The 17,294-nt window shown below is 42.6% G+C and overlaps 1 long non-coding RNA gene across 1 annotated transcript; it reads left to right on the top strand.

The window, feature by feature from the left end:
* Positions 1-14,898: 14,898 nt before the first annotated feature.
* Positions 14,899-16,038, top strand: LOC146802132 (uncharacterized). Its single transcript, XR_014967363.1, has 3 exons — positions 14,899-14,959; positions 15,463-15,532; positions 15,623-16,038. It is a non-coding gene; the product is annotated as an uncharacterized LOC146802132 (long non-coding RNA).
* Positions 16,039-17,294: the final 1,256 nt, after the last annotated feature.

Here is a 17,294-nt window from a genome sequence, read left to right as displayed (position 1 = left end):
CTGCAGATCTGTTTCCATCCTATGCACTCTGTAATCGACTTCGTACATGTTCTTTGCAGCAGGCATATTAACCCTCTGCACTAACTTCACAGAGGTCACAACCTCAGCTATACAAAACACGGATCTCTTTCTAGGATGGTAATTCTTCACACAAGTTTTCTACATATTTCTGTGGGGCCTGGTACTTGCCGGCGGAAAGAAACGCTGCAGCAGGTGCTTCGAAAGCTTTTAGTGCTGGCTGCGCCCTGTGCGACAATGCTTTTTTGCCCATAAGCCAAAGGAGTGAAAGTGTAGGAGTCACATGTCACCCATGCTGGTAGGCAGTAGTTTAAGAGTGCTTGGTGTGTAGAAGCACATCCAGCACCCTGTCGCAATTTGACCATGCACCACCTGGGCGTTTTTCAATCCATTGTGCACGCGATGTTAATCCCTGTTGGGTGGCCGTTTTTAAGGTGTAAATGTTCCATGCCCGCCCGTTTTTAAGGTGCAAAGTAAATCCGTGGCCGTCCGTTTTAAAGGTGGAAAGTAAATGTTCCGTAATCCCTGTTGGGTGACCGTTTTTAAGGTGCAAAGTAAATGTTCCGTTTTTAACCCTGCGGTATGAAGGCTCCCGCGATGTTAAACCCGCGTTGCAAACGTTACAGAAGTAAATGTTCCCGCGATGTAAAACCCTGCTATGTGATGCCTCCCGCGATGTTAAACCCGCGTTGCGATGGCAGCGCGTGAATCTGGATTCGTTGTAATGGGTGTTTCCCCTGCACATCAGGGCACTCCCAGGCCAAATGAAAGTAGGTAGCACAAGGCGATGTGCAGCGCAGGCTTCTTTGAGCAGTCCCATCCTGTGTAATCGTTCGGGGTGCGATACATCCTGTGGAGATACTTAAAATGCTATAATTAGGGGAAAGCGTGTGTGATTGAGTACAAAAGTACCTCCATTAGTCATTCAAGAGAGGAGGATCAAAGTAAGACTTCTACGCACTCTGGCAATTAGGTATGTGAATCGGTGCCGTATCCTTCACACTAACATATAGTCAGTCGTGTAATTGGGCGATGAGGAAAGGGGGAGGTCAACTGGCTCTAGGACCGGGAAAACTGGTGGAGCATCCGGTCATGAACGATGAGTCGACCTGATGGTGGCATGGAGTTGATAATATGTAAAAGTATCTAAATGGGTGACACCAGGGCCTTGCAATACCTTTAGTGACACTATAAAAGAGCCGTTGGGTATATTGAGCCCATACAAGCCAATCCCAAAAATAGATATTTTTAACTGCGCTATTTTGGTTATCAATATTTGTTTTTTCATGAGTGAAGTGTAAGAAGGCGATCTTTTTGTGATTGATATTTATTTTATGATATTTCATTGAATTGATATAGTTGCTATCAATATTATATCATTGATCTGTATTCAGTGAAGCCCTTGTGAGTCGGATAGCTGCTCGATGAGGTCCCACTAAAGCCTTTGGCTTTGGTGGGAAAAGCTTGGTGACAGAAAAGTCAGATTTGTTCCTAAGGAAGTCCTCTTGTTGGCTGGATACTTTTCACACCTCTGCCTGGTCAATATTTTTGCCATTGAAGTAAGGGCCTTGTTACAAGGGCGGTTGAATGAGTGTCTGATCACCATCGTATCGAGCAGGTACCCGACCAAATACATGTCAGTGATTACACCTGCCCAATTACAATGTGACCGCAATGTAGGTGATTGGTAAACTGCTCTTTTGCATTGCGGCTTGTGCTGCAGCTCTAGAAAAGGGCCACAGCACAAGCCACAATGCAAAAGAGCAGTTTTCAAACACCAATGCAACATGTGCCAGGCACCATGCAGTGCCTGGCACACACTGCATGGATGTTTGGGGGGGCACCACATGTGCCCTCCTGGGCCAATAGCGGAGGCCCATTCCATCTGCCTTTAAATGGTGGTCGGACCACCATATAAAAGATTAGGGTCCCACCACTGCCCCGACAGGCTCTTTGAGCGCATCGGAAAAACAGTGGTCAGTCCCTATAATCTGGTGGTCGGACTGTTTCTATGGATGTCGGTGGGCCCGTCACCGACGGCCTGTCGGTGGCAGGTGGACCGTCATTGTAATAAGGCCCTATGTTTTTGAAATGAAAGTCAAAATTCTTAGTGGAATAAGGAAGTAGGCTGTATCTGCGAACGTTTCATCAGGGTTGGATACCTTTATTGCAACGATCTGTTGAACTGGATTTTCAGGCTGCAAGTATCTTTGAATGAGACCCACTTGATTTTCGTGCCTGTGTAGGTCGCACCTTGGTCTGATCAGCTTAGGTGGTTGGTCCCTGTCCTCTTGAGGTCTTGGAAGTACACATTTTATTTAAGTCCCACATTTTCAAAGATTTGTATGATAAGTCCAGCTGGACACAGTTAAAAGGTGTGGCGCAGCGGGCAGGCTGCTTGACTCCAGACCACGGGGTTCACGGTCCGGTGCCGGCAGCAGGTTAGCCCAGCACCATGTGACTCTGGACAATAGCTTGCTTAATCTTCTTGATGGCCCCTAGCGCTGGGACACCTCTCCGGAGGTAGCTGTGCGCTTTACAAATGCTGGTATTTCATTTCATTGGAAAACTCCTTGAATTCCCACACACACAGGTTGGCTCCAGCACTTGTGGCATGTATTGGGGATGGAGAAGGTAACCCTTACACTGGCAGGGAAAGGCTCGACTTTTGGAGGACCTCTGGTCTGGCATCCAACATTACCACTTATCAGGACACGAAGCAACAGTGAAACACTATATGCCCAAACATGACTCCTAACTTGCAGTGAATGGGGGAGGGGAGGGGGTAGAGGGAGGGGGTTTGAGATTCTATTTCATTTGTTCTTTACATTCCCTGTTTGAATTGTTTGGTAAGTCACCTGCCCGAGCTCTGCATAGCCCATGATTTGATACCTCTTGCAAAGCAAATTGACTTGCTCGTTGTTAAATCAATAAAAAGATTTAAACCTAAAAATCCAACTTTGCAATTGAACTTGATTTTTAATAAATATTAAAAAATAGTGGGTGAACCATTTCTCTAGCTTGCCCCCAAACCAGACATTGCAAAGTATATTCATCTGCATTCTAGGTTTCCTCAAGGACAGCCAGAGCCTTCTAAAGTGAAAATAACTTTGGGGGGTTGTCATTGTAACATTGCAACATTAAGGACCAGATTTACTAGATTTTTGTGTCATGGTTATACCACTTTTGTGGCACTTCCATGATGCAAAATGCTGGTAAATATTTACAAAGCCACGCAAGCGGCGATTTGCATGGCTTTGCGTGGCTTTGTAAAAAGAAATATAAAGCAATGCAGTGGCTTGTGCTACATTACATTAGATTTCATTCCAGGACGGGTTTCGTGGGTGGAACATGGGTGTTCCCATGCAGCCACCCAAGGATTTCACGTAATCCCAGATAAATAAAGGTTTATAAACCTGGGATTGTGTGAAATAACTACTCCTCCCAGATGATGGCATGAGAAGGAGAAAAATATTTTTTTCTCCTCATTGTTTCTTTTTTCTATGTGTGCTACACACATAAAAAGAGGAACATGCCTTAAGAGATTACTTTTGTGAGAGAAGGTATCCCTTCCTGCACAAAAACAATTCTCCTTGTAACACAGGCAACCTTGCACTGTGATGCATGGCTGCCTGAAATGCACCAGCGTTGTGACAGAGCAGAAGTGTGCCATTTTTTACTAGATATGGTGCATTTTTGCTCTTTCCCTTTCGTTCAACCCAGTGCAAAAAGATTCCTTGCTACACTGTGTTGCGTTTAAGGTTAGTAAATCTAGCCCTACATTTCTACATGTACCACTTTTAGATAATAAGCACCCAACCTTATTGTCTACAAGATCTACACAGGGGTGACTTATTAATATTCAAAAGGAAGGTTTTTCCCATGTGAAAAGGGTCATTTTGACTGTTGGTCTTTAGGTTTAAACTGCAGCAGCCAGGCTACATTGGTAGGCCTGAAGTCATTGTCACATTAGTAGATACCACAATAAATGCAGAAGTCCGCGGGTTACATCCACTTTCCATGCCATGGGTGTAATTTCTACACATATACTATGGACTTACATATGCTAAACAAAGTGTAGCCAATTTTCACGTTTTGTGGGTCAGAGCACTTACACTGGGCAGCAGCATCCCAGTATGCAGCATCTAAAACCAAGAAATAAAATTCAGCAAAAAATCAGGGTGACCATGCAAAAAGGGAATTTTCTCTCACTCCTTAAAATATCTTCTGTATTCACAAGTGAGTCTGTCAGGTAAGCATTGTAATGAGTCATATAAGGACCTAGCAAACCTGATGAGTAAAGTTGTTCTGCTGACAGCTGACAGGGCAGTAGCAGATATGCCATACATCTGTATCCCGAGAGAACCTAGTCACTTGTTCACTTTTTTGTTGACGTTAGTGCAGGAGAATTATGCTTCTTTGCTGCAGAAACAACCGTGGAGTCTGATTGTGGACTTGCCCTTCCCAAAAAATTATCTTGGTCAGGTGCCTTATACTTTTTGTTGTGCAGTATTGAAGTAGCCGCTTTAGTTGAAGTTGGAATTAGAAATGTTTTGTAGATTTTTCTAATAGACCAGGAACGTGAGGGAGCAAAGCCCTTGCTATAGACAGCGATGAAGCATTTCAAAGACAATAAATGTGAATATAAGCAGGGGAATACTAAGTGTTGCTGCCCCTCATTAAAACGTTATAAAAAGTATTGATGTGATTGATAGGTTGTATGCTAGACTTTGACCTAGACTTTGACAGCACAGCAAGGGTTGGAGGGCATCCTCTGTAGGACGAAAAGAAAGCAGAAGTTTCAGTAGAGATGGTCCTCAGTGTATGTTGTCTATAACACGAATGTAAGCACTAGCTGGAACTCCTGCAAGGAGTGCAGGATTTTCTTCCAGATACTGTATGACTTGCAGTTATAGGTGTTGCTGGACGTTGTGTCAGGTGCTCCTCTAGATGTTGAGTCAGAGTTGGCACTGGAGCAGCTGGTACTGGCACAGTTGGTATTGGAGCAGAAGGCAAGGAGTTTTGTTGTAACGGGCATCTGGGAGAGAAATTTGAAGGCAAAAAAGATGAAATATTCAGAGGCAATACATCAAAGGTAGGAGAAAATGTATAGGAATGCTTTGAATAAGTCACAGGAATCCTCAATCAATCAATTCCATCTTTATTTCGATTCAAAGAATCCTTTCAAAATACTTGATTGTTTTAGTTAGTCAAAACCATAACAATATACTGTTGATAATTATAATACATTTAAAAGAATTATACAAAAGAGATTTCTTTTCTTTTTAAAACATCAGTTGATTCACAATACATTGGTTACACAGCTCAGTTAAACGTAAAAGGTGACAAACTGCAATAAAATCAAGATAGTGTAATCTGTTTTGTGAAACACAGTCTCCAATGGAGCATGATAGGATTACAGCCTCAATTCATAGCACTTTTTTGCATATTAATGTAAAACCATAAAAACAGGACAGAGCTGGAAGAAGACCATTATAAAATATATGTCCTCCAGTTTGCTATTTTGTGGTTTCCCTTGGACTGGACTTGACTTGACAAATTTTTCATACAGGGTAAAAATTTTACCAGGTTACAAATAAGCTGTGGATCATTTGGATCAACGCATTTTAATATTACTGCTCCACCGGTGTGAATACCACTTATATTAAAATGTTTTTTCATTAACCAAGTGTGCTGTGGTTTTAGGTTTGGGCAGACGCAAATTAAATGAATTCGATCCTGCTTTGGTGGTCCGCAAGGACTGCATGCTTTCAGGCCTTAATATTGCCAGCTTGTTTGATCCGAATTTGATGGAATTGTGCTAGGAACTTTGCTTTTAAGTGAGGGGCATACGTCTGTCCTAGATACATTGCCGGTTTCAATTTGGTACATGGTTGCAGGACCATCCATGCGTGGGATCGCTTACTCAGACTTGTTTTGTCCTAAATTAGTGAGTGCTTTATAGCCGCTTTCTTTAGCGTTAGCTGAAAGGAAGAAAATGGGACATTCAATTGCCAGTTCAGGGCCCTCCACAGCGCATTATTGATTGGATTTTGCCTGTTGGTCCAAATTTTGTACCATGTTTTTATAGTTATATATCACCTTTGCACGTGCTGCTGCTGCAACCCAAACTCTAACCTCACCTGGGCTGGAGAGGCATTGCGGGGTAGAGAGAATACTATCTTGTGAGCTTTTGTTTGTAAAGCATCCAGAGTTGCAGAATCTTTCCCATGTTGAATTTCACTTGCGCATGCCACTGTTGGCAAGAGTTTAGCTTTAGTACTGCTAGCAGCGGTGTAAACGATGGACGTTTCAGGTTTCTTGCAGTTGAGCAGAAGGCAAATATTAGCCCATTTCCTTTTTTCCTTTCGATCTCATTGTGGTTTCGAAAAGTAAGTTGATCATCCATGAGCACTCCCAGATACTTGTAGGTGCTAACCACTTCCAAGTCTATATTGCTGATTTGGAGTGGCCGGTGTTTCTGAGCCCGAAGGCTTATAATCATAGCTTTTGTTTTTGAAGTATTAATTTCCATCAGATTTTCCTTGGTAAATTGCACCAGTTCATTTATTGCCCTTTGTACGCCTATTTTTGTCTGGCTTAGTTGTACTATATCATCTGCATAAGATAGATGGGTGATGGGCAGAGTGCCTAGGCGTGGAGGATGTGAGTTCACCTTATCTAGCTTTGGGGAGAGGTCGGCCATGAATAGATTAAACAGATGTGGGGCCAAGACACCCTTGCTTTAAACCTGCGTTTGTGTAGATCTTCCCGGTGAGCTTATTGCCATCGGCAAATTTGACTTGGATCCAGGTGTTTGTGTAAAGTTGCTGTATGGCTATTAATGTTGTTTACGGAAGTCCCCACTGCACTAATTTATGCCATAGTAAACCCCTGTTTACTCGGTCAAATGCCGCTTTAAAGTCTATGAAGCATAGGTATAAGCTCTTTTGTTGACGTAGACTCTTATCTGCCATTAAGACAAGGGCAAGAAGGTTTGTAGTGGTACCTATGCCTTTACGGAATCCCGACTGGTTAGGAAGGATTTTGTTGATAGACTCTGACCAGCCTAGCAGGTCCGATAAAATCAAGGATGCATAGTATGTGGAAATGTGCTTTTCGATGAGCAGACCGGTGCAGGGGTCACCCTTCTCTCCCCACTGGTCCTTAGACCAACAAAATAAAGATTGGCACTGAAGCTGGAATTCAAATAACAAGTCTATTAATCACTCATGAGTGGGACTACGTCCACATAGCACTCGCAAGTGCTGCCTGAGGTAGTACATTGAAGTCATAGAACACAGGCCTTATATACAGCTTTTTCTGCACTGGTAAGCATGTGGATACAAATAGAAGGTACAGGCCTACACAGGAATAGTTACCGACAAACATGGGCAGATGGGAAATAACTTAGTCAGCAAAGTGGGAGGGGGAGCAGGAGTGCTTATGGCAGCAGCAAGAGACTGACAGTTGAGTCTGAGACCAGGTGTTCTGGCAGCTACAAACTCTTAGCATGCGTATTACTTTTAGCTGAGTCAGGAAGTCAAATAAAATAGACAGCACCGGCAGAGAAAAAGACGAGCAGCAGAGGATGGGAAAATTACAAAGCCAACAAAATGGATGCCACAACAAAGATGGTTTCAGCTTATGCTAACACAAATTATTCCAGATTTCCACAAGTATTTAGCTTCTGTATCGAGTAAGGCGACCATTCGATAGTTAGTTGGATCGGTTCCGCCCCTTCCTTTATATACCCGGTTAATTATTCATCCTCTCCAACTCTCTGACACGCTATTTAATTTGCCTACCTGATGAAAGAGTCTAGACAGTGGGATAGCCCAAAAGTTAGGGTCCTGTTTGTAGATCATAAAAGAATCCTCCTTTTAACTATCCTGACTACAGACGGGTTTAGTCTACTCAACTTTGCAGTTGATATTGAATACCTTGATGATGACACCTCCTTTGATGTGGCTAGCCTTTGTCTTCAACTTTGAATGCCTTGACCTCAATATAAAGTGCCTTGAGTGTTCAGCTTGGTTCCTGCTCTCAATGGTGAACAGATTGCATATATTCTCATCCTTGAAGTCAAACAGAAATGAAGATGTTTTTTATACCCAGACTCCTCTCCGCATCTCCATACAGAGGAGTCCACAGAGATGGAGGAGTGAACTATTGCACAGGGAGCTTCTTACCATGCTCCTCAGACCTCCCTTTTGTTCACTTTTGTAGCCTGCGATGGTCTACCTGTAGTCCATGAAGCCAAATCTGCTCCGTGTCCTTGAAGATCCTTATTCATTTTAACATCATCTGAAAGGGGAGGGACACTTCTCCAGATGATGAAAATCCGACCGTGCAGATGTTGTGAGTATCAGTCTGTGCCTTCTTCCTAGGACAGGAATAGCATTTCACAAAGAAAGACCATTTTTCCTCCCTTAGAGGACATATTCACTTTCCCAGCCTTTTCAGGTTGCAGTCTAGCTAGCTACATTGCAGTCTTTGTATCTCTCTTTCTTTTAAAAATGAATTGTGAAAGAGGGCTTTGTCACTATTCTTTATTTAGTGAAATTTTACAAGAAAAATTGGCAGATTTTTAAAGAAAAATAAATGAAAATTGTCCAATATAACCTTCAGTATGCGATGCATTTTCAAAAAGTCAATGTCCACTCTACCCAAGCATTGCCTCCCACAAACTTTAGCTTTTTTACTTTGATTTGGCAACAATAATTAGGCAAAGACAAATAGAAGGTCAGATAGGCCACGAAGGACAGTTCTTGGCCTCTGTAATGCTTGAGAAGAGCCTTTCCTAGCCTGATCGTTTCTTCTATGATCTGTTTATCTGTGGCCAGGAGAATACTTTTGATGAATTATGCATACCACAGCCTGGTGTTAACTGTATCGCCTTTTATTTTCATAATGTTTTTTATGTTGGCATGCATTGTTTTATAATTCTGTACACAAAGACTACAGAATGCTATCATAAATAGTAACTGAACCCATAAATAGTAACTGAACTCATGAATAGTAACTGAACTCATAATACGCAATTGAACTCAGAAATTCACACTTCTAATCTTGTTATAAAAGAATCAATGGATACAAGGGTAGATTTAACCCCGAAAAGAAGTACGTCTATGAACCACCACATACTGTTCACTGCTGCAATATTTTTAATGGCTTGATGACGAATGTAAATTCATCCAGCTTTTGAACAAAATTTTGAACAAATGTTGGTAACCAAACAAATGTATGTGTCACAACTAGTGCTTGAGTGGTGAATAACCTGTACTGCAATTCGCTGATAAGGGTCACCTAAGGTGTTAAAAGAAGATATTATAGAGGTCACTTAATCCAAACTTATCACAGCATGCTTCATCTTCAGTGCCTCCCAGCCCCCACACCAGAGTAAGACAATGCCACTCTGGTGTACTCATCCTTAAAGGGAGTTCTTAGACATTCTTTATCAGGACAGTAGTGTGGGTCCAGGTAACAAATCCCTAAGGGTATACCCAAAGGTTTTTTTTTTATTCACTGGTACCCTTGGTATGGTTCAAAACTGGTGTAAGTGGATAATTGGTGAAATGCATTGATTCACGTAGCCACATAAAAATGTCAACATGTTTTGACAAGGTTCTCACACCTATCTTTTGTAGTCCAACTTAGGCACCTGCATGCAATAATTACATCGAAAAAGATAAAAAAATACAAATTATACATTATAAATTGTAGTGAAGTGTTTATCAAGATCGGTAGCTTCTGCTAATTCTTGTTGATGACGTGCTCCTCTAATAAATTACTCTTCACAGCATACTCACCAAATTCGTGTGCACTGCAAGTCAACAAGCATAGTGTGTTTCTTGTGTCAAAGTTCATACTGCAAGACATAGAATTAGTGTCTTTACATGCAAGTGAGGAAATTCTTTCATACCTTGCTTTTTCAGTACTTACCCCATTCTGGGGTACATATGGGCATCTTGATCATGATAGGCGTGCAGCTCCACTGTAGTTGCACACTGATTGTTCACTACAAAATAATTGTAAGGGTCAAAATGTAAATGCTTCCAGTATTAATGTATGCTCAATAATAACTTTAAAATGTGGTTCTCCTACGCTTAAGTGAGAGCAAGAAGGCTTTTTAATTGTTCTGCAACTTAGCTTGAGATTGTTTTCTCATGTACTAATGCATGTGTTGAACCTTCTCATGTTGAATATCAGGGTGGTGATGTTACTGTGGTAGAGAGAAACCTGTGTTAGATGACTTATACAAATGCCACATGCGAATGGACATAGTCACAAGTACAAATACCAGTTTCTTTAAATGGGGTATCTCTTAAGAAATAAGGGCCTACATTTTGTATACTTTTAACCACTGCATGCAAACAAACAAGGACAGTATAAATAGCTGGTACTACATCAAAAATTATGTAGACATTTCAATTTTGAACAAAAGAAATAGATGTCAAAAAGCCATTATAAGTGGATCATTTATATATTGAACTCCTTGTAAAGCGCACCGAAACGCTGGAGGTGGAGTGAGCAAAATGATACTTACTTCCTCAAGGAGTAGGTGCAGTCTGCCAAACATAGCTTACTTCCATCTGCCATATAGTGGATGCTGACCTCCATGAGAAGCCATACTTACAGAGAATCTCTCGGTGGACACTTCGCTCACTTACATCATGACGTGTTGCTAAAGTTCATGGGATTTATAGTGTGTGGGAAGCGGGCTGAAGTTGCAGTGAAGACAGTAACAGTACAATTCACATTATGGTTGGTCGAATGGTCAAATACAAAAAGTATAAAACAGTTATCCAAGCTTAGGGGTCCATTACGAGGACAAACAGAAGCCCATCCGCACTGGTGGTGGTGGCGGAAAACATTCATTTCCCCACTCCGGATGTGGTCATTGCGACCACTGAATTACAATGGTCCAACAGAGGCCATTTTTTTGTCCGCCGCGGTCTTTCAGGCTCCGCCTATATTTTACATATGTAAGGGTGGTGGATGGAGCCAACAGAGCCTGACCGGCGTGTGGAAAAAAGTTCAGTCCGCCAACCAGATTGCGATGTTGCAAACAGCCCTTCCCACTGCCGTGTAAAAACCACCATGTTGTGGATGGCGGAAACACAACAACAGAGAGGAAGAGCCGATACAGAACCCATCTAAACCACCGGAGCCGCCATGGATCCTGTGCTACAGGCCTTCATGCTGGTCTACCTGCTTCACCTCCGGCAGATAAGACGCCGCCGCGTTCAACAGCAGAGGTACGTACCAAACATCTCCACGCATGCAGCCCCTGAGCAACTACAATTCCCAGGAAGCGTGGCGGCACCACAATGAATGTGGCAACCTGCCAAATGAAAAGTGCGAGGTCCACCCAATCCTCATGAGTAACCCTCGGAACCCTTGAAGGCAATTGGGGCCAATGACGAGCCCCGCAGTTGCAGAGCGTGCACAGCACAATATCAAAAAATGTACGCCGAAGAATCCCATTGGCTGATGGCTCATTCGCATAGTGGTTTCCACACCGTGGCAAACTGGAAGCTGCAACCGCAACCCTGCAGCATTCAATTGGGGCCAATGCGTGTCATTGCTGCGGATGCCAGCTACCGCGCATGCAAACACATTCTGCATTTGCATTGGTGCCATGCGAATTACATCACACATCACAACTCATTTGCTTTAAGTGATTGGTGCCCCCCATGTGTAATGTTGTGGGGCACGAGGCCCCCATGCGTATAAAGTAACCACACAGACACTGTACATGTATAGGAGAACATGCCCTGGGCATGTGCGTCCAGCCATGTTTGTTGGCAGTGTCACATGTCCAGTGACACCTGTGCTGGGTGGCTGTGAGGTGGGGGGTAAGCCAGCCCTCTGGGAGTGGCTGGTACATCAGAACAACTAGAACAGTGACCAGTTGGCATGAGAGAGTGTGACCTTTGAGTTGTCTTCACACACATGGTATGTCCAAGAAAAGGAGAGTGAAATTACAGACATAGTCATGTCTCGTGGCCAGCATGGACTGAAATGAGGGAAGGAATCAAAAAGGACAAAGGTCTCTCGCACTGTACCAATGTTGTGAAATGAAACATCCAACCTTGGAACATCGCTTGTATATCCCTTGACATCTGACTGGCGTCCCTGGCCAGGGCTTCGTCTTGTGAAAGGCCAGTGATGTAGGCAGACAATTAGAGGAGTTCATTGTCTGCAAATCAGACACACTTTTAATTCCTAGCACTTCCAACACACATACTGGTGTGGCGTGCAGTGTGCCTTGATGTCATTGCCTGTAAATAGGAGTGCACATGTGGAACAAATAAACATACCTCTGACTGACATCAACGGTCATTGTGGGCATGTATACACAATCCATGTGCATTTGTGCCTCATTCAGGTGAACATTGCAATGCCTGCTACGCAAAATAATCACACACTCACGCTGGACTCACCCCATAATGTCCACATGTCTCTTTTCACCGTGCTGTGATCCATGTTGCGTTGTCCAGGTAACACTCACTGCCCTCATTCCGTAATGTTGTTGTGTATTGTGGAGCTAAAGCTTGTGGTCGTGCAGTGACAGCAGCTACATGCAACTCAGCACTGATGCTGGGAAACACAAGTGCTGTGCCATGAAACCACAGGGAAGCTCATCCCTGATGTAGCAGTGTACTATATGCCATGCACATCGACTTCTTTGGATGTTGCAGAAGTCAGTATGTCGAATGAGTGAAGACAAACAACGTCTGAATGCAAGTCACTTGTGCATTCCACGTGACCATGAGTCCTGTCAATGTTGAGGTTATGTGAGTGTCTGGGTAAGCTGTTCACCACATCTCATCTCTAACTCATCTCATGCATGGGTACAGAGTACGTAGGAGGGGACCACCCATCTTTCGACCTATCCCGACCTGGCGACGATGGAGGACACTGAAATCATCAGGAAATTCCATTTTGATCGCCACACACTACGAAACCCATGTGCTCAGTTGGAGCCCCATTTAAAGCCCAACAGAACATATCCGGCTGCATTGTCTGCTACAGTTAAGGTGATTGCTGCATTTCCTCGTTACTGGGTCTTTCCAGTACACTGTGGCCAGCGCCGGTGGGATATCACAGTCCATGTTCAGCATGGTGTTGCATGACGTCCTGTCAGCATTGATGCTGTACAAGGACAGACACGTCCACGTCCCGAGGAGGGATGAATTGGCAGCTGTGAAGGGAAAGTTCTATGACCTGGGAGGCATTCCATATGTTGTAGGAGCCATTGATGGTACTCACATTGACCTCGTTCCACCACAGGCAAGTGAACACATCTATAGGACCCGTAAACACTACCACTCCATCAACGTGTAAGTGGCATGCCAGGCAGATCAGATCATCCCACACGTGTGTGCAAAGTATCCTGGGTCGGCACATGACCCCTACATCTTGCGGAACAGCACCATACCCCAAATGTTGGCCAATAGACACCCCAAGCTGGGCTGGGTTGTTGGTGAGCGGGCTGTGTCAATGAATGTGACATATGTGTGACATGCTGCTCACCTCACATATTCAGATTACACTGTTTGCCTGTTTGTCTCACAACTAGGTGACTCTGGGTATCCAAATTGTCTGTGATTGCTGTCCCCACTGCGGAATCCAACAACGCCGGGGGAAGTCCAATACAATGATGCACATGGGAGGACACGTTGTGTGGTGGAGCGCACTTTTGGACTGCTGAATTCAAGATTCAGGTGCCTGGACAAGACTGGTGGTGCACTTATGTACTCACCACAGAAGGTATGCCAGCTGCATGCTACACAACCTCGCCTTGTGCAGAAGGATCCCCCTAATTTTGGACAACGATGAACAGCAGCAGCCCCCCGCTCCCAACCCACACATGCCCAGTGACGATGACAGTGGTGAGGAAGAAGGCCTTGACCAGCGTCAACAGCTTATCGTCAACTACATCCGTTGAGTGTACGTTAAAAATGAGCGACTATGACTGTGTATGTGTGCCTTGGATCTCTGACATATTATCGACAGACACATTATCGAACTACACAAATATCGCAACAAATATATCGACATCAAAAATATCGACATTGTATACTTATTTAAAAAACTACACTAATATCGACACTACAATATCGTAATACAATTATATCGATCACACAAATATCGCACACATTAATATCGAAATACTAAATATCGACATAAGTTAATAAATATGACACATGTCACAAATATCGATAACCAAAATATAGACATCAATAATATCGTTTTTTTAAATATATCGACAATTCTAATACTAATAAAACCAATACTTTCAACAACATAAAGACAATATTTTACCAAAACATACATTTTCAAATGAGATTCTACTTAAACATAAACATAACATTTATAGCGATCTCTATATTTAACAACATAATAAAAAAAACCTAAAATAATTATCACATTGGCATTTCGAACACATTTAAATAAAATTAGTACACATTATAAACAATCTTTTTATATATAATAATTTAAAACTCTCCTCCTTTAAAACTAAATATACTCTTACTTAGCATTTTCCATAAAAGGAAACCAATTAACTAAAAAAAATTCAAACCATCCAATAGAAAGGCCACATACAGAAAACAACCAATAACATTCAAGAAACAATTTGAAACCACTATATAAACCAATTAAAACAAGTGTTCCACGGTGCCTTAAACCAAAGCATTGAACGAAGAAGAAGCTCTACTAAACAGAAGAAACCTACATCCTATTACTATTCTAAAAACGTAAGTAAATATTCTTTTCTAACTAAACTGCCAAATTAAACTAAAACACTAATTTATCTTTACTCAAATAAATAACTAACTTATATATTCCATCTCTTTATGTTTCCACTACAGATATTACTCCAAACAGCTAAAGAAAATATTGAAGATTGCCAGAAAAGACTCACTAAAAAGTAAGTATACTATCAAAATACTTTATAAAATATTAATTAAATCCTACTCAAACCCCAAAACATCCTAAACCCCTAAACAAATCCATGTTCTCTTTTTTAAATTGTAAAAAACCTGTATAAATTAACACCTATAGTCTATACCACTGGGCATGAGGGTAGGCTCTGTTTGCTTAGTGAGAGGTTAGGCTACTGCATCTTATTTATTAGGCAGGAGGGGCACATAGTAAGAGGGGTAGGAGACGGGGGTACATTGACATGTGGTGGGAGAGGGAGGGGTAGAGAACTGGGTGGAAAGGTTGTTCATTCTCCTGAATAATTGGTCTTGATGATAAATGTGTGGTACTTCCGGGACAGATGAAGGTGGGGGAATGTTTTTTGAATTGTTAATTTGTAAAACAATAAAATAAGTTTCTTCAATAAAAATATAGTCTATACCAAACAGCAATACCACCCCACTTAAAAAACTAAACCAACCACAACAATAAATGTTCTTTAACTTTCAGAGACTAAATCAACTAAACAACATTTTTGCGACAAACAACATCTTCATTCAAATACAACAAAAAAGACTTGGTAAGTATATATAAAAAAAATGCTTTTTTGCTAATTTCATATAAAGATATAAAGTACTATAGCATATATTTTCATATACATTTTTTCCAGAATTGTAACACATCACGATGACAGAAGAAGCCCAATTTATAACTTCGCAGAAAGGAAAATTCCTATTGTGTTACATGGGTTACACATACACCCAAGAAAAGCAGACGGACCGAAAAGTGAACTGGAAGTGTACTAAATATTATTCTAACAAATGCTACGGCCGAGCAACAACAAGAGAAACAACTGTACTATATACAAGAGAGCATAACCATCCACCCAATCTCTCTGAAATAGAAGTCAGATCAACTCTTGAAAATATCAAAGAATTAAGCACAGGTTCACAAACTGCTACAAGTGTAATCCTAAAAGAACTATTACCTAGAGTGCCCAAAGAAGCAAGAGGCCAATTACCATCAATTGCTTCTATAAAAAGAACTATTGCTAGGACCAAAAAAGCAACCACGACAACTATACCATCCCCTAAAACTTTTCAAGAGATCATCATTCCACCAGAATTAAGTATCACCCACAATAATGAACCTTTTATTTTTTTTGATAACAAAAGCCCAGAAAAAAGAATCATAATGTTTGCTACTGCAAACAATATAACTAAACTGCAACAATGCCAAACATGGATGATGGATGGCACCTTTACAATATGCCCAAAACCATTCTATCAGCTTTACACAATACACAGTCAATATCACAACACTTCCATACCTTTAATTTATGCACTATTACCTAACAAACAAAACACAACATATAATGAAATGCTAGGAAAAGTAAAACAAGAATCTAATGATTTTTACCCTCAAACAATTATCATAGACTTTGAGCAAGCCATGATAAATTCCATTCTAAAACTGTACCCCATACAGCTATCCAAGGATGTTACTTCCATCTTAACCAATGTATATGGAGACATTTACAAAAATCTTCACTAAGGTGCCGATCACGATCCGGTAAAAACCGGGTATGAACCGTCGGACGGAGCACAATCTCCGCCCGACGCGTACCCGGTCGTCAATTTTCACAAACAAGGAATTACGATTCGCACGGGTACACCATCACCGTACGAATCGTAAAAAAGCCCGACCGAACCAAAAAACACCTACCAATGCGATCCGGGAAAGCGCCGACCTGACGTCGGGACGCTCGCAGCCAGCCATTCACGACCCAGGAATCACGATTCGCGCCGACGTCACCCCGCACGGTGAATATTTTGCGGCAGCCAAAAACTGCCGGGAAATCAGGACGACGCGAACAAGGACCACCAGTACGCGACGGACAGACAGGACGACGCGAACAAGGAGGACCAGTACGTGACGGACACACAGGACGACGCCACCAAGGAGGACCCGTACGCGACAGGACGACGCGATCAAGGAGGACCCGTACGCGACAGGACGACGCGAGCAAGGAGTACCAGTACGCGACGGACAGACATGGACCCGAACCTACGAGTCATCCCTGCCCTCATAGCAGTACACCTCCTCTACAGGTTACGACGCAGACGCCGCAGAAGGTCAGAATAACTAAGGGAGGGGGGAAAGTGGGGTGGGGTGGGGGTGGCACGACCAGGGCAGGCCACAAAACAACCACATAAGTCACACACCACACATGGCCTGGACATACCTGACTCCCATGCCCTGGTCACCACGAGGGGGTGGGGGCGTGTCCTGATAAGCCAGCGACCGCCACAACGGAAGTCCGTCACCACGCGAACCGGCAA

Source organism: Triturus cristatus, chromosome 8 (genome assembly GCF_964204655.1).
Source record: "Triturus cristatus chromosome 8, aTriCri1.1, whole genome shotgun sequence".
Lineage (NCBI taxonomy): Eukaryota > Metazoa > Chordata > Amphibia > Caudata > Salamandridae > Triturus > Triturus cristatus.
This window is presented reverse-complemented; position numbering and strand designations above follow the sequence as displayed.